The sequence below is a fragment of the Erpetoichthys calabaricus genome, chromosome 15 (assembly GCF_900747795.2).
Source record: "Erpetoichthys calabaricus chromosome 15, fErpCal1.3, whole genome shotgun sequence".
NCBI classification, from domain to species: domain Eukaryota; kingdom Metazoa; phylum Chordata; class Cladistia; order Polypteriformes; family Polypteridae; genus Erpetoichthys; species Erpetoichthys calabaricus.
Window position 1 is genome coordinate 47621680 of NC_041408.2, and position 24605 is coordinate 47646284.

Below are 24605 nucleotides of genomic sequence, written 5' to 3' on the forward strand. Positions count from 1 at the left end.
GGTAAGCTATTCCAGATTTTAGGTGCATAACAGCTGAAGGCTGCCTCACCACTTCTTTTAAGTTTAGTTCTTGGAATTATAAGCAGACACTCATTTGAAGATCTAAGGTTACAATTTGGAGTGTAAGGTGAAAGGCATTCTGAAATATAGGATGGAATGAGATTATTTAAGGCTTTGTAAACCATAAGCAGTATTTTAAAGTCAATTCTAAATGACACAGGTAACCAATGTAGTGACATCAAAACTGGAGAGATGTGCTCGGATTTTCTTTTCCTAGTTAAGATTCTGGCAGCTGCATTCTACACTTGTTGCAATCGATTGATGTCTTTTTTGGGTAGTCCTGAGAGGAGCATCTTGCAAAGGTATAAGGGATCTAATTTTTACTTTATTTCTGTGAAAAAATGCTGTCCTAGTGATCTGATTAATATGCGATTTAAAATTTACATCAGAGTTAATAATTACACTGGAATTCTTTACCTCTGTATTGACCTTTAAGGCTAATGGATCATAATTATTTCTAATATCCTCATTATGTCCATTTTTGGCAATCAATAAGAAATCTTAGTGATAACATTTTTAAGGCATTCTGCAGCGAAAGCATACTGCCCAGTGTCAGAAAGGTCTGTTTCAATTGCAGGTCATGAGTCCTCCAGCAGGATAATGGCCCAGAAAAAACATCTAAGAGAACACATAGAAAACAGTGTACTGCTATGAGTCCTGATTTGAGTCTAATTGGTCATCTGTGAGAAAAGCTGAAACTCAGAGTTGGGAGAAGAAATCTATCAAACCTAAAAGAGCAGTTTATTCAAGAAGAGTGTGCCAGAAGTCTCATTCAGAGCTATAGAAAGTGCTTGATGGTAGTTATCGCCCACAAAATTATGTTAGGGGTCCCAGTAATTTTGTCCATGCCATTTTCATTTTTTTAAATAATATCCATCCATCCATCCATTTTCCAACCCGCTGAATCCGAACACAGGGTCATGGGGGTCTGCTGGAGCCAATCCCAGCCAACACAGGGCACAAGGCAGGAACCAATCCCAGGCAGGGTGCCAACCCACCGCAGGACACACACAAACACATCCACACACCAAGCACACACTAGGGCCAATTTAGAATCACCAATCCACCTAACCAGCATGTCTTCGGACTGTGGGAGGAAACCGGAGCACCCGGAGGAAACCCACGCAGACACGGGGAGAACAGACAAAAAAAAAGGTGGTATTTCCAAAACAAGAGTGGGTTTATTTACAGGTGCAACAAAATAACAAACATAATGTCCCAATCAAAAATAGCGAGTAATATATACAGTGAAGATTCCAGTCCCCAAAAATGAAAAATAAAGACAAAAATGTGTATACACAAAAATTGATAGTCTTCCTAAATGAAGAAAAGAAGTTCAAGAAGAAACTACACACATAAAGTCCAAAGAATGCCAAAAACATTTTCAAGGAAAAAAAAAACAGTGCATATACTAGAATAAAAACAAAGTGCACCAAAACCCGAAATCTATATACTGTAAATATAACGACCTCCACCAAAATAAAGCTACACTAGGAGATATCTATAATATATACAAGAAATTTACATAATACAGCACAAGCCGCTGTCTGGTATACTGAATGAAAAGAGCTATACCAACTACACCACCGAATCTAAAGACTACCCTTACGAGGCAGGAAGTACCTCTTATAGTCGAGGCACAAATCTTTACCTAATCCTGCGACATGTTGCTGCCTTTCACCAATCGCAACAGACACAGGTGCTTCATGCACAGGTGCTCCTCTCAACCTTTATAAGGCGTGTAATAAACAGGGCTAACAGTGAGGACAAGAGCAAACTGGAGCGCATCCCGGCACACATTACAAAGTAAGTTTCGTTTCTTTCGGAATTCCCTCCTCACACTAATGTATGCATGCACGTTCTTAACTGAAACGCTTTGCACCTTTCTTTGCCGATGACAGGACTAAAGAGACACTCACCTTTATTCATAGGACTTTTTCCTTTAAAGTGGTAATGTCTGGTAGGCAGATTATCACATGCATCTGTTATCTGTTAGTAGATCTGTTATGATTATTCCTGACTCCAAGAAATATGCCATTTAATCTAATTCATTATCATCTGCAAACTCAACCAGCTTAATAATAAAATGTTTTTCTAAATTATTTGTATGAATTCGAAAGAGAAGTTGGCTCTGCACCCTTCTTTGAAGGCACTGACTTCTAACCATTTAATTTGGGAAAAGTGCATTGTACCATAACCCATCGTGTTTTTTTTTTTTGTTTATGTTATTGTTGTACCCTTCTACGTACTGAGCCTTGAATTCTCACTTCTTATATCTCAAGTGCCTTGAGCATGGGAAAGGCGCTATATAAATAAAATGTATTGTTATTATTATTATTATTATAGTGTTGACCATTAGCCTCTCGTGAAGTACCTTATCAGAAAAGATATAAAAGTATCAGGTACATATACCTAGAACCAAACGTGAATGCTTGCACATGGAACAATTCTTTGAGGCAAGAAATGGAGAAGGTGCCTTTTTTCCATGCTGACTTAATACGATCACATAGTTTCTGCAGATTTTTTGGTCACACATTTGTGTTGCAGACCTCTTATTTCACTTCATCTGAAAGGTGCTCTTGTGGTTTAAAATCTGCAGATTTTGCAACCCATTGGAATTAGATAGATAGATAGATAGATAGATAGATAGATAGATAGATAGATAGATAGATAGATAGATAGATAGATAGATAGATAGATAGATAGATAGATAGATAGATAGATAGATACTTTATTAATCTCTATCTATCTATCTAAGGGGACTTCTCACAAATCTGATCCCGGTCAGTCCTGCACTACCTTGCCACTACACGGAGTGTCACAATGCAACCAACTGGAATGTAAAAAAAGAAAGTAATTATAATAAAATTTAATAAATAATAAATAATAAAATTTACATGTGCCTCATAGTCTCCTGGATTTTGGAGGACAGAGACAAAAAAATGGAGGAATCAACAAAAAGTGGTACAAAAAGTTAAAAAGGATAAAATGGCAGCTCTAAGACAGCCTTACAACAACTTGCTTCACACTTCATTTTATGCACAGTCAGTGTGGGCTCCTTCCAAGAATAATTAACATTCAGTGGATAAAAAAAAACAAACTGCAGTGCTGAAACCAAAATAACATAGCATTCTCAAACCCACAAAATCATATTCAGGATTGTGGGTGCTGAAGACATCTACACACTCTTATACTCACACTGGGCAATTTAGAGTTGCTATTTAATTTAATATGCAGATTTTTAGGGAAGTGGGAGGAAAACTGAAGAACCAGGAGAAATGCCCATGCAGGCATGCGGATTACATGCAAATTTCCCCAATACTAACATCAATGCTAACACATGAAAATACTTTTCTGAGCAAAGATATTTTCTTACTTATCAGACTGTGTTGGTTTATGATCATCCCAGATCCTCGTACAATGATGTTTGTAGGTATTTCTGATAGAAGTAGACTTTCTAAGGATAACCTCATTTTGGTTTCTGTTTTTTATGTGTTCACTAATCCTCCTGAATTGGAAATATCCAAATGCATTTTTCATAATGTAATGGGAAAATGGTATCTTATACTTATCTTACCTAAAACTTGCAAAAATCTAATTCTGTCTGCATAGAACTGGGATGAGTTTCTTTTGATTCGGCAAAAATGTATGTTATTGTAAAATGTCTGTTCGGCCTTTGCCAACATTTTTGCTAAACACTTATTGTTTTGGTGAATATGAGGATGTCTAACACAATGTTACTTTCTACTGATAATTAGCTGCTCATTTTAGTTAAGGGTTTGATTTTCACTGTGGTTTAAGATTAGCAAACTAAACTCTCTGGAACACATGAGGCTGATTTTAACTTTGACTGGACTGACTACCCTTTTTGCTTATAGCATTATGTGCTTGATTGTCATAATACTTCTCTTATAAAGTTGAAAAAGGTGCTTCAAAATTTCTAGGAAATAAAAAAGTGTTGTAATTTCACTGTGTGTGCTTTTATAGTGAAACAAAATGGCCATTTGCACCAAGCAAACACACTTTTGTGATGAACATTGCAAAACTTTGGAAGATTTAGGGACTTTCTCCTAAAATACAAGAGTGAAAAAAACGATAATAAACAATTAAGGTTACCAAAAAAAAAGTTATAGTGTACTTGTATAAAACCGGTTAAGAACAATGTTAGGTTATATGGCATGCTTCTATCAAACTGAGCTTAAGAGGTGACATGACAGAAGTTACTTCTTCAACAAGAACAGGAGGACATGGAAGCTGGTTAAGTTAAGGTTATTTTGGGTTCCATTGGTTAGGTTAGAAAGTATTTCCTGACTAAGAAAATGACAGAACAATAAATAGATGGAGTAAATTACCAAATCCAAGTGATGTCCAGAGACTGTCTCTTCTTTCTCCTCAGTTATCTGGGTGGGATTTTTTAATAGGTTTAACAGCCTTTGCTAGCTGCCGAGTCTGTTCCTGGTGTACTTTGGGATTTAAGTTTATTATCGGTGGAATATAATAGCTGAGTTTATCTTTCAGTAAGAGACTTCACCCTTCAAGTATTCTTTTTCTTGTGGTTGTGGTGTAATGGCTGCACTTAAAGCAATTTGTACTTTTAAAGACACATTGGAACAATGCTGATGTTCCATTTGCCTAAAGAAATAAATCTTCCATCCATCCATTATCCAACCCGCTATATCCTAACTACAGGGTCACGGGGGTCTGCTGGAGCCAATCCCAGCCAACACAGGGTGCAAGGCAAGAAACAAACCCCGGGCAGGGCGCCAGCCCACTGTAGGAAGCACACACACACCCACACACACCAAGTACACAGTAGGGACAATTTAGAATCGCCAATGCACCTAACCTGCATGTCTTTGGACTGTGGGAGGAAACCGGAGCACCCGGAGGAAACCCACGCAGACACGGGGAGAACATGCAAACTCCACGCAGGGAGGACCCGGGTTTGCTTCCCGGGTCTCCTAACTGCGAGGCAGCAGCGTTACCCACTGCACCACCGTGCCACCTGAAATAAATCTTATGTTAAAATAATTCAAGGTTTATTTAAAAATAAACAACAAAGTTTCTAAAATACTGTAACATATGCACTATTAATTGTAGTAGTTTACAGCAGTTCTTACTATCTTTACTAATAAGAATTAAAAGATATATTTTTCACAAATAGAATTGACAAATCTTTCTTACAAATTAACTTTGAATTTGGTGCTGACCTAAATGTTAAGGTTGCAAAGGATAGAGATCATCTTACAAAGCATATATTCTGCAGCTAAACAGCTCATTTTGGCCTCCTGTTTTTTCTCTTCTTGACATGTTAGTGCAATACAATTGACCTTTCCTACCATCTCCTGTCACTTTTATCATATTAACAGACTTCTGTCCTCCTTATACACTGTGTGTTTTTTGACTGTCAGCTTAAACTCATTCCATTTTTACCACACCGGAGTTTAATTAACTTGTTTAGTGTAACAATTGGGTAAATGTAAAACTAAAACAGAAAACAATTTCTACATATTCATCTACAGAAAACAAGCATAATACATAAAAGTTGGCAGTACTGATGACATTATGTCTTACTGTTAGAGAGCACTTAGCACATACAACTATAAAATATAAAACTTAATTTATTCTAAAACAAGAAATTTTATTCCTTACAATAAAGGCACACATAAAGTATATTAAATGTACCAGTGATGCTTGGAGAGGCTTGAATAGAAAACAGATGGGTGAGGATTAAATTGTTAAAATACAACCATGTTTTATCCTGCCAGTTATCACTGATTACATCATCTGATGGTGATAAGTAAAATGATAATTTGCATATTTAACTGAATGGCAGTACCGCATAAGACCAATAGGTGGATAGCAGTCTACTAAAAACAGAACTTGACTGACAAAACACTCCCCTCCTGGCATCATTAGATACCACAGTCTAATCTTAATATTATTAGGTCCCCAGAAAGTAAAAGAAGTTCTGTTTTAGTTACTGGTCCATATTGCAGCTTTGAGCACTCTGTCACTCATGCGTTCCCCAGGGCTCTGTTGATTTATGTAATGATCTGTTGAGAAGAGAGGGGGCACTGTCACTAACTGTTTTCTATAGTAGTCTAGTTTCAACAAGAAACCACCCTGTGAGGGCACCTAACCAAACCCATTTGGCAGTTTGAATACCCGTGACACGGAGCTCCTGAAACCACCGACTACTACAACACTTTTGAAATTCCAAGTTGGTCAAAACTTTTATTTATTTTTCTTACATATCATTACTATCATTTCTTCACCTGGCCACAGCTCTTCTTTAACAACTTCAATTTTGATTTTGCAAATTCTTCAGTCTTTATTAGGAAACATGTTTTTTAATATTTAAGCCATTTAAATGAGTGGATGCTAGGTGGCACTGTTGCCCCATCAAACCCAACAGACAGATGTTCAGGACACAGGTTTAAAACACCAAGAAGATCTTTAATTTCTTTTCTTCTTTAAATAGTGCTTCCCAAGCACCACTGCCACAATAACACAGGCAAGTAATCAAATAATACACAATAATATTCACAAATCTCTCCTTCACACCTCCCAGCAAACTCTGTCCTACACCTTCCGACTACAGCTCACTTACTGGGATCCCAGCAGTTCTTTAAATAGTGCCCGACCCGGAAGTGCTTCTGTTCTTCCATCCACGTGACTTTCCAGCACTTTCAAGTCAGATGGAGAACTTAAGTTTTCTGTCAGCCCGGAAGTACTTCTGAGCTTCCGTCCCGGTGACTCAATAATACTTCCAGTCTATGTAAAAATTATAAGTCCCCAGGTCCTCCTGCAGCGTCTCCTGGCGGCACCCACGGTACCCAGCAGGGCTTTGCAGTCGAACTACAGATCCCAAGATGCCCTGCGGGAATCCTGGGCACCGCTGTGCTGCAGGGAAGCTGCCATCTAGTGTCTTGGGGGAAGTAGTGCCCCAAAGAGGTTGCCTTCCCACATCCTTCCACTCTGTGGGCACCCTGGCTGGGTTGGACTGCCAGCCGTATATCACAGCCACTAACTGCCCTTAATCTGTGAGTTCTTTACAAGCACAACATTTCCTGACATTATTTGTGGTTTATAAGATTGTCATTTTTTTTGCATCTAAACAGTAGCCAAGTATTATTAGCTAATACCTGTCCCAAAAGGTATTAGTAAAGGCATTGGGTACATATCAAAACCTCTTAGAGTTCAATTAATTTAACTATTAATTGTCTTAAAACCCACATTTTTTTTACATTTAGGAAAGTAACAAACTGGATGATACAATGCTAAGCACACAGAGTGGTCATTAAGATCAAGATTAATTTTAATGTTTATCTTCTCAATATTCAGTATTATAGATTAATTTAAAGTAAATTCCTCTAAGAAGCAAATTAATCTTATAAAGTGTAACTGTACTTGCTGTTCGCAGTGTATGCTGCCATTTTGGATTGATGTCATAATAGGAAGTCAGACAAAATTGGACTCGAGAGACAAGGCCTGAGTTTGCAAATAGGAATTTTGAGTTTAGGTTGCATTTTCTTTGCATTTTTTAAGTCAGAGGTCAGTTATCTTATCAAAAGAGCTTAACTATACATTGTTCTCCTCTTCTACTGATTGAATCTTAGACTGGAGAGGCCTGTTAGTTTTTGACATTGAAGATGACCAGCTTAACGATTTTTTTTTCTTTCCTAGTGTATATATACACATAGGGAACTCCCGTTTCTTTACTACAACAACTTGCCTGAAGAAGGGGGCTGAGTAGCCTCAAAAGCTTCCATCCATCCATCCATTTTCCAACCCGCTGAATCCGAACACAGGGTCACGGGGGTCTGCTGGAGCCAATCCCAGCCAACACAGGGCACAAGGCAGGAAACAATCCTGGGCAGGGTGCCAACCCACCGCAGGACACACACAAACACACCCACACACCAAGCACACACTAGAGCCAATTTAGAATCGCCAATCCACCTAACATGCATGTCTTTGGACTGTGGGAGGAAACCGGAGCGCCCGGAGGAAACCCACTCAGACACGGGGAGAACATGCAAACTCCACGCAGGGAGGACGCGGGAAGCGAACCCGGGTCCCCAGGTCTCCCAAATGCGAGGCAGCAGCGCTACCCACTGCGCCACCGTGCCGCCGCCTCAAAAGCTTGCATATTGTAATCGGTCAATAAAAGGTGTAATTTTGCTTGACTTCTCATTGCATCCATAATGGCTAACACAGTACATCACACTACTACTAGAATTTGTGTTGAACAAGCAGAGTGCTAAATTATATTGTATATAAGCAACCACTATGATTCATAGAAATGATGACAACTACAGAAAAATACATAGATTTACAAGTTTACATACCCTTTAAGCTGTGTCACAAAATAAATAAATAAATAAAATAAAATAAACCAATGGGTTGCTTTCAAGCACAAATGCAGTATTAAAAAGTAGAGGCTGTACGTTCACACAAATGAGCAGGGCATGAGACTTCTCAAGCAACATGGAAACAGGCTAGCGGCACCAGACACAAAGAAAATTTCACATACTCCAAAAGAAAAATATTTCTACATAAGAAACTTCATTGAACATATCATGTAAAATTGGAAAAATTTGATTATGATGAGTAGGTTGAGTTTGTTATTTACATTGTAACAATATAGTTAAATTAAAGACATTGTCTTTATAAAATAAACAGTTTACGTTGGAGGAATCTGAAGATCAAAAAAAGACATTGAGAAATCAGAGAATGTATTTACCATAGCGACTATAGTAGGAAGGAAACTCTTTATGTGTCTAGTAATTTTTGTTTTTAGTTACTGGTATTATTTCCTTGTTGGTAAAACACTGAAAGAGGTGGCTATCCATATAAGTATAGTCTTCGTGTATCCATCCATCCATCCATTGTCTCCCGCTTATCCGAGGTCGGGTCGCGGGGGCAGCAGCTTGAGCAGAGATGCCCAGACTTCCCTCTCCCCAGCCACTCCTTCTAGCTCTTCCGGGAGAATCCCAAGGCGTTCCCAGGCCAGTCGAGAGACATAGTCCCTCCAGCGTGTCCTGGGTCTTCCCCGGGGCCTCCTCCCGGTTGGACGTGCCCGGAACACCTCACCAGGGAGGCGTCCAGGAGGCATCCTGATCAGATGCCCGAGCCACCAACATCTGACTCCTCTCGATGCGGAGGAGCAGCGGCTCTACTCTGAGCCCCTCCCGGATGACTGAGCTTCTCACCCTATCTTTAAGGGAAAGCCCAGACACCCTGCGGAGGAAACTCATTTCAGCCGCTTGTATTCGCGATCTCGTTCTTTCGGTCACTACCCATAGTTCATGACCATAGGTGAGGGTAGGAACACCACGACAGACCGATGCAGCGCCCGCATTACTGCGGATGCCGCACCGATCCGCCTGTCAATCTCACGCTCCATTCTTCCCTCACTCGTGAACAAGATCCCGAGATACTTGAACTCCTCCACTTGAAGCAGGATCTCGCTACCAACCCTGAGAGGGCACTCCACCCTTTTCCGGCTGAGGACCATGGTCTCGGATTTGGAGGTGCTGATTCTCATTCCAGCCGCTTCACACTCGGCTGCGAACCGATCCAGAGAGAGCTGAAGATCACGGCCTGATGAAGCAAACAGGACAACATCATCTGCAAAAAGCAGTGACCCAATCCTGAGCCCACCAAACCGGACCCCCTCAACGCTCTGGCTGCGCCTAGAAATTCTGTCCATAAAAGTTATGAACAGAATCGGTGACAAAGGGCAGCCCTGGCGGAGTCCAACTCTCACTGGAAACGGGTTCGACTTACTGCCGGCAATGCGGACCAAGCTCTGGCACCGATCGTACAGGGACCGAACAGCCCTTATCAGGGGGGCCGGTACCCCATACTCTCGGAGTACCCCCCACAGGATTCCCCGAGGGACACGGTCGAATGCCTTTTCCAAGTCCACAAAACACATGTAGACTGGTTGGGCAAACTCCCATGCACCCTCCAGGACCCTGCTAAGGGTATAGAGGTGGTCCACTGTTCGCGACCAGGACGAAAACCACACTGTTCCTCCTGAATCCGAGGCTCGACTATCCGACAGACCCTCCTCTCCAGGACCCCTGAATAAACTTTTCCAGGGAGGCTGAGGAGTGTGATCCCTCTGTAGTTGGAACACACCCTCCGGTCCCCCTTCTTAAAGAGGGGGACCACCACCCCAGTCTGCCAATCCAGAGGCACTGTCCCTGATGTCCATGCGATGTTGCAGAGGCGTGTCAACCAAGACAGTCCTACAACATCCAGAGCCTTGAGGAACTCCGGGCGTATCTCATCCACCCCTGGGGCCCTGCCACCAAGGAGTTTTTTGACCACCTCGGTGACCTCAGTCCCAGAGATGGGGGAGCCCACCTCTGAGTCCCCAGGCTCTGCTTCCTCATTGGAAGGCATGTTAATGGGATTGAGGAGGTCTTTGAAGTACTCCCCCCCACCGACCCACAACGTCCCGAGTCGAGGTCAGCAGCGCACCATCCCCACCATATACAGTGTTGACACTGCACTGCTTCCCCTTCCTGAGACGCCGGATGGTGGACCAGAATCTCCTCGAAGCCGTCCGAAAGTCGTTCTCCATGGCCTCCCCAAACTCCTCCCACGCCCGAGTTTTTGCCTCAGCAACCACCAAAGCCGCATTCCGCTTGGCCTGCCGGTACCTATCAGCTGCCTCCAGGGTCCCACAGGACAAAAGGGTCCTGTAGGACTCCTTCTTCAGCTTGACGGCATCCTTCACCACCGGTGTCCACCAACGGGTTCGGGGATTGCCGCCACGACAGGCACCGACCACCTTACGGCCACAGCTCCGGTCAGCCGCCTCAACAATAGAGGCACGGAACATGGCCCATTCGGACTCGATGTCCCCCACCTTCCTCGGGACATGGTCGAAGTTCTGCCGGAGGTGGGAGTTGAAGCTACTTCTGACAGGGGGCTCTGCCAGATGTTCCCAGCAGACCCTCACAACACGTTTGGGCCTACCACGCCTGACCGGCATCCTCCCCCACCATCGAAGCCAACTCACCACCAGGTGGTGATCAGTTGACAGCTCCGCCCCTCTCTTCACCCGAGTGTCCAAGACATGCGGCCGCAAGTCAGACGACACGACCACAAAGTCGATCATCGAACTCAGGCCTAGGGTGTCCTGGTGCCAAGTGCACATATGAACACCCCTATGCTTGAACATGGTGTTCGTTATGGACAATCCGTGACGAGCACAGAAGTCCAATAACAAAACACCGCTCGGGTTTAGATCGGGGGGGCCATTCCTCCCAATCACGCCCTTCCAGGTCTCACTGTCATTGCCCACGTGAGCATTGAAGTCTCCCAGCAGAATGAGGGAGTCCCCAGAAGGTATGCCCTCTAGCACCCCCTCCAGGGACTCCAAAAAGGGTGGGTACTCCGAACTGCTGTTCGGTGCATACGCACAAACAACAGTTAGGACCCGTCCCCCCACCTGAAGGCGAAGGGAGGCTACCCTCTCGTCCACCGGGGTAAACCCCAATGTACAGGCTCCAAGTCGGGGGGCAATAAGTATACCCACACCCGCTCGGCGCCTCTCACCGGGGGCAACTCCAGAGTGGTACAGAGTCCAGCCCCTCTTAAGGAGATTGGTTCCAGAGTCCAAGCTGTGCGTCGAGGTGAGTCCGACTATATCTAGCCGGAACCTCTCAACTTCGCACACTAGCTCAGGCTCCTTCCCCTTCAGAGAGGTGACATTCCACGTCCCAAGAGCCAGCTTCTGTAGCCGAGGATCGGACCGCCAAGGTCCCCGCCTTCGGCCACCACCCAACTCACACTGCACCCGACCTCCTTGGCCCCTCCCATAGGTGGTGAGCCCATGGGAAGGGGGACCCACGTTGCCTCTTCGGGCTGTGCCCGGCCGAGCCCCATGGGTGCAGGCCCGGCCACCAGGCGCTCGCCATTGAGCCCCACCTCCAGGCCTGGCTCCAGAGTGGGGCCCCGGTGACCCGCGTCCGGGCAAGGGAAAACGGCGTCCAAAGTTTTCATTCATCATATATTTCCTGCATATGCCTTGACCTGTGATGTGTACACATCCTAAGTAGGTTTCAGGTCTACAATCCTTTCTGTTGTCCAAATAATATATTGCAGTTAATATTTTGAGTGAGCAGATGCTGTGCCATACTAGACGGTTATAACAAAACTGAGTAATCTTTCAGCAACACCTCTATAAAACTGTACCAGCACTGACTGGCACAAGTTACATTTTTTTCAATTGATGGAGTGTGGTAATGTGCCTTACTGGCATTACCTGTAATTAAATAAAATTTGTTAAGTATCCTCTGCAGTGTTGAGAGGCATTTGTTTGGGATAAAAAGTTAATGTATAAAGAAAGGAAACTTGCCTTTTTCCTTTTTATAGAATGCAGATAGCGTCTTCACTGACCTTATTAGCACCTTTTGGAGAGTGTCGCGGTAGGTCTCGTGTAGACTGGAGAGACAGCCTTGCCATTAACCGGCCAGGATGGCATTGTCGGTCCTTCACTCCTGCATGTGCCTCCCGCGACTCCATAACACTAAAGGAGTAAAAGAAAGTGTGAAGCGTTGTAGTATTAGTTTACTGCGGTTTAGAAAAGGGATTCCATGGTTGTAGTTGTCTGGGCAGTAGCTCAGGGGAAGGATGTGAAATTTTAAAAGTGCTTACGTTAACTTAAGGCAGAAGTGCAGTTTACGTCTCAAAAGCCGGCACAGCTATACGCGTGCCAGCTTCTTGAACTATTATAGTATTTTTGCAGGGCAGGAGACGCCACTTCTCGCAGACGTGTTCTTGTCATCGCGTGGTTGTAGAGGGATGACGTAAGACAGCTTAATTGGTCGGCACAAGGGCGGCGAATATAAAATGGAATCACGGCCCCTAGAGGTTTGGTTTTTTTCTGACTAGATCTTCTTGGAGAAAGGTACTCGATAGAACAGCCTTTGAATTTACCAAGCATGATGGCTAGTGCCTTGCTTTTTGTAAATATTTGTTCTTGTATATATATATATATATATATATATATATATATATATATATATATATCTGGAGTAATTTTGGTGGAGGTATTTATTTGGGTTGTGGTTATTGGTGCACTGTTTATTTTTGTATACAGTAATCCCTCGCTATATCGCGCTTCGCCTTTCGCGGCTTCACTCCATCGCGGATTTTATATGTAAGCATATTTAAATATATATCGCGGATTTTTCGCTGCTTCGCGGGTTTCTGCGGACAATGGGTCTTTTAATTTCTGGTACATGCTTCCTCAGTTGGTTTGCCCAGTTGATTTCATACAAGGGACGCTATTGGCAGATGGCTGAGAAGCTACCCAGCTTACTTTTCTCTTTCTTTTACGCTGACTTTCTCTGATCCTGACGTAGGGGGATTGAGCAGAAATGCTCAAAATAATATAATAATGCTCAAAATAATAAGATAATACTGAAAGATTATCTTCACGTTGTGATCTTTTGTGCAGCTGCTTCCTGAAATGACATGCTGCACGGAGCTTCGCATACTTAAAAGCTCGAAGGGCATGTATTGATTTTTGATTGAAAAACAAACTCTGTCTCACTTTGTCTGCTCCTGACGGAGGGGGTGTGAGCTGCCGCCTTCAACAGTTTTGTGCCGCGGTGCTTCACATACTTAAAAGAAAAACAGCCCTATTGATCTGTTTGCTTTTCTCTCTATCTCTGTGACAGTCACTGCTCCTGACAAGCACTCCTTTGAAGAGGAAGATATGTTTGCATTCTTTTGTGAGACGGAACTGTCATCTCTGTCTTGTCATGGAGCACAGTTTAAACTTTCGAAAAAGAGACAAATGTTTGTTTGCAGCGTTTGAATAAAGTTCATGTCTCTCTACAACCTCCTGTGTTTCTGTGCAAATCTGTGACCCAAGCATGATAATATAAAAATAACCATATAAACATATGGTTTCTACTTCGCGGATTTTCTTATTTCGCGGGTGGCTCTGGAATGCAACCCCCGTGATGGAGGAGGGATTACTGTATACACTTTTTCTGTATTTTGAATATTTTTTGTTTTGGTGAATCCTGTATACACTGTTTGAAGGTGCAGCTTCCTGACTTGGAGCACTGTGGAGGAAGACAGCTTCATTTTGGTTCGTGTATATATGGTTTTCACTAGTTTGTATGCAGTATTCTTTTTCATTTGGGACTTTCATTCAATACTATAAATACTGTATATAGTCACTAATTTTGGGCTTCATTTACTTACTGTTTTTGTGTGTCCTTTGTGGTATTGGACTGTGTATTAATATATAAATTCAGCAAGACATTATTTTTGTTTTCTTTAAGGGCACCTGTAAATAAAACCTCAGTTTATTTTTCAAAAACCCAACCCTTTTTGTGTCCGTGTCTCCCTGTCTTACACTATCATCCTGGTCACGCTCGGTTCCACATACTAGACACCTAGAGTGTAGGCTGGTGTTCCTAATTCCCACTACACAGGGTGTCCCATGGAGAAAAACAATGCAGGTTTTTTTTAATCAGAGAAGCTATGTTATCTCTTTTCAGACTAATAGTGATAGTGGTGCCAAAAAATTTAAATGATTCCACCCTATGGACATTGTCAATCATTTATAACCAGGGGTGTAGGAAGTTAGGAGTGTCTCCTAATATCCACAACTATTTCCATTGATTTCAGAATATTTAAGTTGAGATTGCTGATGATGCACCAACTGGGCTGCTGATCTGCTGCCTTCCTATATGGTATTTTGTCACGGTCTGTGATCAGGCCAATCAGGGTGGTCATCAGCAAATTTCAGTGGTTTTACAGATGGGTGACTGGAGATGAAAAGGAGAGAAAACAGAACAAAGACACTGAAAGGTCCCTGTACTCAGGGTAAGAGGTATTACTGGTTTTTGCCCAGCGTCACTGTATTTTGTCTGTTCCTTATAAAGTCAAAGATTTATAGACCTATGGTGCAGTTCAGATTCATACTGAGAGGTTTGCCATTGAGAAGCTCTTATATGATTATGTTAAATGCAGAACTGAAGTCCATAAACAAAACCCCTGGCATAACTACCCAGAGATTCTAAATTCCGCAAGGAATAGTAGAGAGTCATATTTACTGTATCCTCAACTGATCTTTTGGCACAGTAATCAAACTGTAGTATGTCACCGAGAGAATCTGCGACAGACTTGAGATGCTGAAGAATTAAGCATTCAGAAGACTTTATTATTAGAGGTGTTAGTGCCACTGGACTGTAATCATTTAGTTATGAAATATTTTGCTTCTTAGGGTCAGGGACTATTGCAGATTCTATGACACAGACTGGGACTTTGTATTGAACCAAACACTAACTGAAAATGTCTGTAAATACAGGTTCTAACTAATAAGCACAATGTCATGGTGTGAATTAAGAAATGATATCTGAATTAGGAGCAAACAGAGTTACTGCTCAGAAATGTGGAGCAGTAGAAGAATTTGACTGCAAGTGAGAAGTCAGATGACTCAGTGTGCTGAGGGCTTCTCAAACATGCATTAAAATCTGTTCAGCCAGTCAGGTACAGAGAGAGAAAGAGATTAGTCTGCGTCAGGGTGGACTTGCGTTTGTAACCAGTAATCACTTGTAAAGCATTTCCCACACAGGAGTAATTAATGGTGGGGAAATTCTGTTCCAGCTTGACCTTACATCTGCTAATGATATTCTTAACTGTCTTGCCTAGATGATATTTAGTTTCTTTGTAAACTGCCTTATCTATACCTTTCAAAGCTTCTTCTTTATCTGTTTGTAACTCCTTAGCTCTTAGAAAACCATAGTTTGGAATTATTGAATTTACTGATTTTTTTTTGTTGCAAAAATACATTTTACAGCAAAAATATACGTAAGATATAAAAGAATCTGTATACTCATCTAATCCAACACATGCCTCGCTGAATAAGACAATTCAGTCGAGGCAATCTTACAGTTTTTCAACGGTCTCATTATCCCACTTATTCAATGTTTTTATTCCTAATTTAGCTCATTTCAATTGGTGCTTTACTTTCTCTTAATGCAGAGATGCCCCATTTGTAATCCCATCTGATGTTACTTTGAATGCTGCAACAAAATGCTTAGGAATTATTGTAAATGCAAAAACATCTGACAAGAAAGCAAGTGTGTTCTCCCAAAATGGTGTTCAGAACAATTGCGATGAGAACAGACCATTCAAATCAAAATCTCATCCATGCTAGTCACATATATTGCTCAAAATAACAGCAAACTGAGATCTGAAGTTCCCTAAAGTCCTATTTTACACCAAACTACTTGACAATTTATTTCATGTGTCCATGGTTCATTGTGTAAAAAATGTGCAGTGGGTGGCAGACAGCTGGGGTCCATGCCCGGCTGGGATGCCCCTTCGCTGTATATTCAGGGGGAGCAGCCCTGGAGGGTGCAACACCTCTCCCTGGACGCTAGATGGCCGCCCCCCTGGGTTGGAGCGGTGCCTCGGTTTCCCACAGGACTCCAGGGAATTGGAGTTGGGTGCAGCCCTGTTGGGTCCCGCAGGCACCACCAGAGAGTGCTGTAACTGGGACTCCTGGGCTCGTGTGAGCAGCGTATTCGTCACACCTGGAAGTGTAGCGATCAAGCACCTGGAACCAGCAACAACCACTCAGCGGCCAGAATCGGGAGGAGGAGGACAAGGTTGCCAGGGAGGAGTGGTGGAGGAAGAGAGAGTGTTTTGCTTTGTGTCACTTTGTGTGCTATGCTTGGGACTGTGTATTGCCTGTGGAACACGGAGAAGACATGCATCCACAGGGGAAGAAAAGAAATAGTTTATTTATTTTACAAGTGCCTCCGTGTTGAGTCTGTGTCGGGTCGGGGGCCTATATAACGCCAATCTTACAAGTGTTTTTGTGATATCTGCCCTATTTACAACCATTTCTCTTTGTTCTTGTTGGTCTTAAATTAGGGCATGAATAAAACATATGACCCAGCAAGGCTGGAGCTCCATAGCATCATTTACAATTAGGGTCCAGTCCCTTATATATTTTGGATTTAGAAGATGTACATTACAGTATATACAGTTTTAAGATGAATTAGATTGTTTTTCACTGATTGATGAAGAATCTGTAATATGTATAACTCAGTTCTACTGTTTGTCTAAGATATTAATAAAGGTTTTCCTTTCCAAATGTTGCCTAAAATCATCTAGTGGTGCAGACTGTGACATTAATTAACACTTCAGATTGTAGCTATGTTTGTCGAGTGTTTCCAAATAGTTCAACATAGTTAAAAATACAGCTACCAGAAAGGTATTCCACCAGTTAGTGTGACTCATCATACAAAAAAAAAAACTCCACTGTCAGTGTATCTTCTTTTTAAAGGTTGTAGTGAATTTTAAAGCAAACAATTCACATACAAATTATAAAAAAGAAAGCTGATAATACAAATAAAAGAAATTAGTTCTTATCTATAATGTTCATCTAGAGGTGTAACTGTCTAGCTTACATTTCTTAAAGTTTGTTTCTCTTTTTTTTTGTTCTTTATTTTGCCTTATACAATTTCTTGTATTAGGAATTTGTTAGTTTTCACATACCCCTTGGGGTCAGAGTGCAGCGTCAGCAATTATACAGCGCCCCTGGAGCAATTACAGGTTAAGGGTCTTACTCAGGGGCCCAGCAGAGTAGGATCTCTTTTGGCAGTGACGGGGATTCAAACCGGCAACCTTTGGGATACCAGCACAGATCCTTTAGCCTCAGAGCCACCACTCTGCCCTATCTTGTCACATACTCTAGGACCTACGTTTGACATACATACACGCGTTCATACAGTCAGAAAACTAAATGCCATTAGTGCCTTTCTTTCTAACAGTACACGTTTCTTTCCAGCTGTCCTACTTCAGTCTGAGCTCATTCAATTGTCTAAATCCAGAAATATAGCAGAGCATTATGAACATTCCATTAATTTCTTAACTGATAGGGGAGTAAACAGAATCTGCCAATATCTATGTGAAAGCTACGTTTTGTTCAAATTAAGCAAAACTAAGGTAAATTTACTATTAATATTAACTTAAAAGATTTGGCTCTTAGATCAGATATTCATCTAATTGCAGTGAATGTGGGCAGTTTTAGAAATAATGGAAAATTAGTGAAGCTAGGCAAGAAATCTCCAGGTTATCTTCTGTATAAGGCATTGCATAACTTAGTAAGTAAATAAACATCAAACGTTCTGTGCTCTTTGTTTCCCTAGGGTCTTTTCTATGTAACATTTGCTTTTAAATGCTAGTCTTATAATATTTACAGGGAAAAATATTCAACAATGCACAAAATTACACTGGTGAAACTACCTTTTGACAATACTATGAAAGAGTACCTATTTTGTGTTCTTGATATATAAAACACAATTTGACAAATGTTTATATTCTAGTTTCACAAGACCTTGTCGCCATTCCTTGGTTGATAATATGATAATATTTTTGATATTCAGTTCTTTACCAGTGGTTCTAGCCCTCTAACAGCAACTGCCAGAAAGTTAAAGATAAACATGCAGGGTATTGTTTTAGACTATTTTCATAAGGTCAGGGATTATGAATATGATTTTGATTCTTTACTAGAGATCTACCCCTCTATGGTCCTCTATCAGAAGGTGAAAAATGACAAATTTCTATTTAGACTTTAAACATTAAAGCACCCATTTTAATATTTCAAATATCAATGTAATTATTCTTGTTTAATATGTACATCTACCTCATGAAGTAAATTATTACATTTCTTATGAACACCCCAAATTAGGGTGGCTTATGCTATTTCAGACATTTTCTCAATTGTCTTACAAAAATTCCTGCAGCATGGATGTCCCCAGTTGCCTACATAATTGTTAAATGGAAAACGTTTGGAACACCTACAACTCTTCCTGGAGCAGGGCAACTGGCCAAACTGAGCAATTGGGGGGCAAGGACCATGGTAAAAGAGGTCACCAAGAACTTGATAGTCACTTTGGCTGAGCTGCAAAGAACAAATGTGGAGATGAGAAGAATCTCCAGAAAGACAACCATCACTGCAACACTACACCGATCTAGGCTTTATGACAGAATGGCCAGATAGATGTCTGTGCTCAGTAAATGACATTTTGCAAGAAGGCACCCAAAAGACTCTCAAACTGTGAGATACAAAAGTTCTAAGATTGAACTGTTTGGCCTCAATTGTAAGTGTCATATATGGAGGAAACCAGGCTCCCCTCACCACCTGTGCAATACTATTCCACTAGTGAAGCATGGTGGTGACAGCATCATGCTGGGGGGTTGTTTTTTAGTTGCAGGAACTGGGAGACTAGTCAGGTTTGAGGAACAGCTGAACAGTGCAAAGTACAGAGGTCTTTTTCATGAAGACCTGCTTCTGGGTCCTGTGGTCTTCGGAAGGTTCACCTTTCCACAAGACAATAATCCTAAGCACAAAGTAAAAACAACAAAGGAACAGCTTAGGGACAACTACGGGAATGTCCTTGAGGTGCCCAGCCAGATCCTGGACTTGAACTCAATTGAACATATCTGGAGGGACCTGTAAAAAGCTGTCCAACAACCCTCTGTATATAAACTGACTGTGCTTGAGAAGATCTGCAGAGAAGATTGCCAGATGATTCCCAGATCTAGGTGTATAAAGCTTGTCATGTCATAAAAATTCTCCAGCCCTTAATCACTGCTTCAACTAAGTGAAGCATTAAGGGTGTGAGTCCTTGTGTCAATAGGATATTTCAGGTTTTACTTGATGTTGGAGTGGAGAATTTGAATGATTTTAGCACAAGGCTGCAACTTAGTAAAATGGGAAAAAAGTGAAGGGGCCTGAATTCTTTCTCAATCTACTGTATATCTTTACTTCTTAGACAGTCCTTTGAGATAGAAACATATCCAATCTCATGCTACACTGTTCCTTTAGTCTCTTTAATATGAACTATAGAACAACTTGTATTTCTCTGACCTTTAAAATGAGATGTAATCATCTAAATATTTTTGTTACTGTAAACAAGAAAACAATTTATACCTCTTGACTTCTTTATCTTTTTAAAATATGCTCCAACATACTGTATCTAGTTACTCCGTACTGAACACAGATATCTTTTTCATTTTACCTTCTATACATAAACTTGAATATATACAATGGTTTTTATATTTTGAGAGTTCCCCTGCAACTTTCTTTACAAATTTGACATTAATCACATTGTTAATGGCAACTAATGTTATAAGGGCCTTCTTTTTTATTATAGTTAATGCTTAAATCCTTATTAAAAGAGGATCTTTATCTTGACACATTCTTCACATAAACATGCATATGGAACCCATTATTTTAATTCTACATAATAGCATGTTGCAAATGCTGCTACATAAAATGTGTTTCATAACCTTCATGGTAATTGCAGGTGCGGATTAGGTGTATTTTCTTTTTCATTAAGTATCTGCAATAGTTGGAATGGCACTCAGGTTGGCCAAAACTCCAAGGACCTGATTTTAGCTCTCTGACCAGTCAGTGCAAGGTGCTTGGATGCTCTGCCCATGCTGGAAAGTTCAGTTGAGTACTTCACTCTCTTCCAAAAAATGTGCGGCCTACTTGGTAACTCCAGCTTTGCCATAGTGAGCCCAGTGATGAGTTGGCATATGCAGATCTCTGCTTTGCACTCCTGGGATTGCATCCGGATTCTTGCTGGTTCAGAGAATGGGATGTATTGTTGGATGATGGATGCTATAGCAGAACAAAAAGGCAGAAAACAAGCTTTAAGATTCAATTAAGCTAAGGCAGTTTCCTTAGTCTCAGTGGGCATTAATATATCTGGTAAATGAGATCTTTCAAATATAATACTCTTTGTTTTAATGCTATGTAGTCTACTTTGTGCACTGTAACGAATCAATTCAAATTAAAGATATTCCAAACAGTTTTATTCTTTGTAAGCTCATCCAATTGCAATGTATCTCATGTCTGAGTTATCTCCTATTGCTTATCTTGTTGCTTTAAAGACCTTTTTTATGATGTACTGTATCTGATGAAAAGTACGGTATAATTTAAAGCATGAATGACTGATTATAGGGTTAGCAACCCTAACAGCAAGTCATCCCTGGTACTATTACAGTATGGGATTGTGACACCCCTTGCACTTCACTTATCACCGTAGCTGTCTGCATCATTAGAAAAGAAATCCATGTTCAGTTTTCCAGCCAGAAGTAAATCTACAAACTAGACCTTTCTGTGTGAGGAATCTCAAATTTTTTTTCTATCACCAAACTTCACAGCTACTTTATAAGTGAAAATGTAACGATTTCTTTTTCAGAAAAAATACAGTATTCATTATTGTAAAAGAAGTTCACTAACTCACTGTTCTAAAACATATAGCCATGTTCTAGACTGGCAGTGATATTTCTGCATTATAATTATAGATTTTCTCTTTGGGTTTATCTCCTCCTAGGACTTTGCCCTTGTGTGATTAAAAGATGTTTAGAGCTGTGTTATCTGCAGTTATGTGTTTCTAATAAGATCACCCAGTGCAAATTCTTCTAAGCAAAGGTCACAGGCAAAGAACAATCTATAATTTAACCAACATGAAAATTCTAAGTACATCTAAGAGAATGTCATCCTGACCAATTTCTGAAGTCATGTCTCGGGGTGGTGTCACCAGGTGGGCACCTGCCGTCTGGGAGACTCACATAGTCTGGCCAAGTTCAGCCCAAACAAGGCACATGGCAACAGTTAACCCATAAACCCCTGAGACATTTTGTCTCCAAAGGGGAAGGAGCTGAAACTCATGTACAGAAGACTCACGTCTATGCACAGCAGCAGCTCTGGAACCAACCCTTTTGAGGAAGGAAGGTTCCTCGCTGTTGCTCTAGAGATACCCCGAGAGTGAGTACCAAGCTCTGTGCCATACAGGTGGACTTTGTCACAATGGATGAGAGGATGATTTGCAGAGAAGAAAACTTGGACTGTCCTTAGTATTTAGGCACAAATGTATTGTCACTAATAAAAACTGTTAGGAAAACAACTGAAAATGCATTTTATTGAACAAAATAAAAACAAAAAGTAAAAACTAAGTTAAAAATAAAAAATAAACTGAAATTAAAGGCACATACTCAAATGCCAGCAGAAATAAACTGGTGGAAACAAAAATTGGTTGTTTCTGTTGTTGAAGACAGCTCTTGCTGGAAGCTTACTGTTTACCAATGGTGTGTGTGTGTGTGGATGCACATGCCTGTAAGGGTACATCCACTGTAGCTGCGTTTACCCAAATTACCAAAGTTCTGCAGCTTCAGTATTCTTCATGTGATTCTGGCAAAAGTATAACACGTTGAAGTGATTCCACAGACAAAATATCTTTGTTTTTAAAAGATTTAGTAAACATTCAAGGTAAAAGAGTTTGTCCAAAAATGGAGAAAAAAATTGATAAAATTGTTTAAGAAAAGTTCTGTTTAAAGTTTATATAACTTGTTTCTTTCTTAAAGTTAGCTCATACAGTTGAACCATTTCTAAACGATCAGAAAACTGTATGTCCATCCCACTTACAAACTGCAAATGCGTCGTTCAGTCCATGCTGGCAATGAGCCTATTCCAAAACACACTGACTGAATTAACACAATGCATTACAGATATAACTAAGAAAGTTCTTACAGGCGGTGAAGGCTATACCATAAAAATGATATTCGATTCTACTTAAGCAATCACTAATATGAGTTTAACTAAAAACATTAACTTTCTAAGATTGCCTGTTACAGCCACATTACTACATTTTCATTTAAAATGGACGATTTTAAACTAAAATTTTTATGGTCCACACAATCGATTATGACAATATCTCCACCAACACTAAAACGACCAAAAATGCCTATGACGTATCTGATCGCCTACACTGGGCCTGCGTGCATCAGCAAAAAAAGGTGGAGGAAGTGTTACTAATGAGAGAATGAGGCTTTGTAATGAGCAGTATCCAATAAGAGAAGGGCCACATAATAAGCACAAACCAATCAGATTAAAGTCTGTACTTTCAAGACTCTCAATTTTCAACCATGTACACTACAATCCTGAGCTGGCATTTTCAGACATACACAGCACTGGAGGACATTACAGTACATTTACAAAAGTCTCCATTTTCAAGGTTAGAACTGCTGGGGTAATGTGAATGACAGGTGAAAACAGAGACTATTGTCTGCCATTTACAAATGGAATCTTAGTAGTGCGGATGTAGCTATCACAAAACATTTTCCAATAATGTACAAAAAAAGCAAGTCAAGTAATCCCCCAACTGAAGGTCTACAAATGAGGCTGAAAAGCCCCCCTTTCAGTAAGAAATTCTGAAAACTTGTCACAGAAATTCCATAGGGAACCCCTTTGAAAGATGACATTAAAGTGACCTAATGAGTTTGATGTATGCAAACCCAAAGCAAATAGTATTTACTGTATGTACATTTTGGCAATTATTACACTTTGAGGTTTCTGAGTCTCGTAGAAGCAAAGCACAGTGACCAAATATTTAATTAAATAACCCAGGTTTGAAAAAGAAAGCTCTAATGTCTGATCAGAGTTCAAGCTGTTGAGTCAGAGAAAAGCCCCAGAGATGGCAGTTTTGAACGAATTAGGTCTACCATCAAGCTGACAAACTTTGCAAAAGTTGTAATACTTTGAAAAGTCATACTAATTTAATTTGCAATGATAAAAGAAGTGTCACAGTTTTGAAGAGAGCATAGCAGGGAAAGCTGCCTTGTGTAAAATGTGCAAACAAAAAGTTCAGACAGGTGTGCAAAAGCTTTTTAAATAACTTGAACTGTTGGGATTATGACATGGAGATGAATTCGGTCGTCAACCCCTCATCAGACTCTTTTTGCAATAATACAAAACATTTTCTTACCCTTGCTCTCTCTTGTTAGACTTTTTGAAAGTGGTGAAATGCTTTTTCAAAGTTTTTGCCAATTTCTGGTATCATTTTTTGCCTTATTTATTTAACTAACTTTGTTAGCTTAGGCCATGGTGGATTTGGCAAACTGGATCATGAATGGTTGGATGGAAAACATTATAGTGTTCTGCAAAAAAAAAACAAAAAAAACACTCCTTTCAAAAATTTTAGGTCTTCTTTATAAATTTGAGGGTGGTGAATCCAAATCTGAGACATCCAGTTTTAAATAAATGAAGGTTAATAATTAATCATTTAGAATTAAAAAATAATAAATTACACATATAATTGTTTTCAATCTACTCATTACTAGTAGTCACTTTGTAGTTTTTTTTTTTCCTCTTATAATCCTCTAAATTTGTTTCATGGTGGAATGACCAACAGACTAACATTGACTCACTTCACTTTCCACTATAACATCTCTCCATTTGAGTGACCTCCTGGTGGAAGCTCTCAGCAGGTTCATCAGGGAGTGCTCCATTGTTCTCAGGGGAAAAATCCAAGTAAGAGTGTAGGAAATTGATTTTTAAAGACATGTTACACCCAAATGCCAGGAAGGAAGAAATAAGATCGTAGTTTTGAACCTCTATGTTCCCAAGAAAATTGTTGCTTATGCTTTTTATCTATTTATTTTCTTTTAGTAAAAGAAACTGTGTATTTACT